General features: G+C 41.1%; 1 pseudogene; it reads left to right on the top strand.

Moving 5' to 3' along the window:
* Window positions 1-1813: 1813 nt before the first annotated feature.
* Window positions 1814-2057, top strand: LOC150017123 (small ribosomal subunit protein eS27-like pseudogene; annotated as a pseudogene).
* Window positions 2058-3199: the final 1142 nt, after the last annotated feature.

Genomic DNA, 3199 nt, shown 5'->3' with positions numbered 1-3199 from the left:
CAGAGGATCAAGGGAGGAGTCGTATGTCTGTGATGAGATCAAACACCTTGCATGAGGGTGACAATAATTCATGAGGGACCCCTAAGTGGAAGAGACTTGTGCAGCTGGAGTTGGCACTCTAAGGCAGAACTGCACAACTAGTATGTCTCAAGTGAGTTGCAAATGTGCCTCAATATTGAACGACTGGCTGAGCTCAGGGGTAACCAGAGCCTCTGTAACGGCCACCTCTGGTGGAGAGCAGCCTCATTCCTTTACTGGTGTGCCTGCAATACAACTGTATTCTCAGCGTGCTATGGTGTGAACACATCTGGGGAGCACTGCTGTAAAGTATCACTTGGCAGAGGACGTGGATTTGACATCTTGAAGGAAATGTCTAGTCGTTCTTATACTTGGTTATCTAGTTCCCAGAAGCACCAGAGACTAATATCAGGAAACGATGAAGCGGGAACCTTGAGCTACAACTGGTTGCTGAGCCAGATGTGCTGCCATGGACCGAGCTCAGGAACACTGGAGTGAATATGAACTCTAGCTCAGAGTTAAATAGCCATGACAGTCTCTGTTAAGTAGCGCAACAAACCATGCTTCCTCCTCCTAGTGTTAGTAGTGTGTACCATGATCATTTGTGCTATGTATGACATCATGTTCATTCTCTTCTTGAAATAGCTCCCCTGCCAACCTCCTCCTTCATATCCTCCTTAGTCCTGTTGCCCCTTTCTTAAGAGGAAGGGCTTCCACATATGTTTGTATAGTACAATACACAACCCATACAACCCTATGTTAAGATCCTTGATGTTCTCCATTGCCTGCTTAATAGAGGTCAGACTTTGCAGTGTGACACACAAGGCTCTCCATGATCTGGCTTTAATCTACCTGAGTCAGTGAAGGTGCTGGCAGGGGACAGATGGCCCACTCAAAGAGATTAGCTAAGAATTTAATAAACAGACTATTTGCAGAGTGATGGGTAAGGCTGAGGGAACCTTCTTAAAGTTTGACCTTCTTAAAGACTTCTCTGTCCCCCAGACAGAATCCTCTAGGCCAGGGGCATGTATGTCTAGCAAAACCTACAATATTTGCTCTCCATCCCGGTGCGTGAAAGTGTGGCAATCCTGGTTACAACCTGTTCTGTCCAATATGGGAGCCTTTGACCACAGTGACTGTTGCACACGCAAAACGTGGCTAGTGCAACACAAAAACCAGAGTTTTAAAAGTAAATTAATTGAATTTCAAGTTAAAAAACTAATAGTTGGTTATGGGAAAATTTTTAGAACAACTTGGGTGTACAAATCTTTTCTCAGCTGTATATTTCATGAACTTTGAATACAGGTCAATTTTTTTCTGAGAAAAATTTAGTTTCCAAATTTCAAAGTGCTGTAAGTATACACTGACTTATTTGTCTTATTACTATCTCAATAATTTTCTTATTGATTATGTGTCAAAATGATCATATTTTGTATAATAATAAGTAACAATAAAGTATGTTAAAGTAATTTTACCTTTTTTTTGTTTTTGTTTTTTTACCTTTTTTTAATGTGGCTACTAGAAAATTTACAATGATGTGGTGACCTGCATTATATTTCTTTTGGGTAGCACTCTTCTATGCAAACATTCAGAAAACTCTTTGTAATAATTTTTATACTGCTGTGAACACATCTGTCTTCCTCTCTAGATGTTAAGTTTTTAAAGACTGGGATATAGTTAAAAAAATTTCTGCCCTTTTTGGTGGTGATGTCCTCCCCACGACTCCAGGCCTCTCGCTAAGGACGTCCCTCTTCCCTCTCCAGAACAGGAGAAGAGGAAACACAAAAAGAAGCGTCTGGTGCAGAGTCCCAGTACGTACTTCATGGAGGTGAAATGCCCAGGATGCTATAAAATCACCACTCTCTATAGCCATGCTCGGATGGTAGTTTTGTGCTTTGGCTTCTTCATGGTCCTCTGTTGGCCTACAGGAGGAAAAGCAAGGCTTACAGAAGGACGCTTCTTCAGAAGGAAGCAGCACTAACAGCGCCCCAAAGCAAGAGAAGTGGGAACCATCCCAATAAACAACAACAAAAATCTCTGATTTACATGGCTTGCATGTAGTAAGTACTCAATAATTGCATGAGTTTAGCCAAAAAGTTTTCATTCAAATGCTTCTTACTGGATGTGGGTAGCCAGTGATCTAGGTTTTTAAAAGGGAAGCTTAGACCGAATCCGTGATCTTCAGGCGTTAGGTTTCTGACCACAAGTGCATCCCTCCTGTAAGATTGATGCCTCAAAAGATAGACTTCTTACAGAGGAAAGGGTGTGTTGTGGGAACTTTTCTCATAGCTATTAAGAATATATAAAGCCATCTCTAGTTTTTAACCACAGAGGATGCCTAACTATATTGTAAAGCAGATAATGGCCAAGTAGTTAAACTCTTTCAGATACGCTGTTATATTTCGGAGGATGCATTTTAAGGGCCCAGCATCATAGTTGTCATGAACAATAATATATTGGAAAAGCAATTTAAATCCAACAAACATTTATTGTGCATCTATGATTTGCTAGGGATTGTTCTAGACTTTTGGGTTAGATCAGTGAACAAAAACCAACAAAAATGTCTGTCCTTGTGGAGCCTGTGTTCTATCATGTTTATCATAACATGATAAGTAAATTATATAGTATAATATGTTTAGACATGATAAGTGCAATAGAAAAAAAATAGAGCAAGCTAAGGGCAGTCGTGATTATGGCATGAGACACGTTAGAATCTTAAGTAGCGTGGTCAGTGCAGAACTCACTAAAAAGATGCCATTTTGGGCTTGATGGAGGTGAGGGATTTGTCCATAGAGCTATCTGGGGGGGAAAGCAGTGCAGACAATGATCAGCTAATGCCAAGGGTCTGGTTAGGGAGTCTGTTGGCATGATCAAGGAACAGCAGGAAGACAGAGCAGCTGGAACAAAGTCAACAGGAGGAGAGTTATAGGAAATGAAACAGTAAGGCGGCCGGGGCCAGATCATACGGACCTTGTTGGCTACAGTGAGGACTTTGGCTTTTGCTTTGAGAGAACTGGAAAGCCACTTAAGAGACATTGTGCAAAGGAATGACTTGATCTGACTTAAGTTTTAAAGGGGCCACTCTAGCAGATCTGTTGAGAATATATCAGAGGTGGGCAAATTGTTCCATAAAGTACAGAAGACTAAAATGTTTTAGGTTCTGTGGGCTCTGCGTTTTATC

Source organism: Furipterus horrens, unplaced genomic scaffold (genome assembly GCF_987537825.1).
Source record: "Furipterus horrens unplaced genomic scaffold, mFurHor1.1.pri manual_scaffold_3, whole genome shotgun sequence".
Taxonomy (NCBI): Eukaryota; Metazoa; Chordata; class Mammalia; order Chiroptera; family Furipteridae; genus Furipterus; species Furipterus horrens.
Note: the sequence above shows the minus strand (reverse complement) of the source record. Positions and strands in the feature narration are given on the sequence as shown.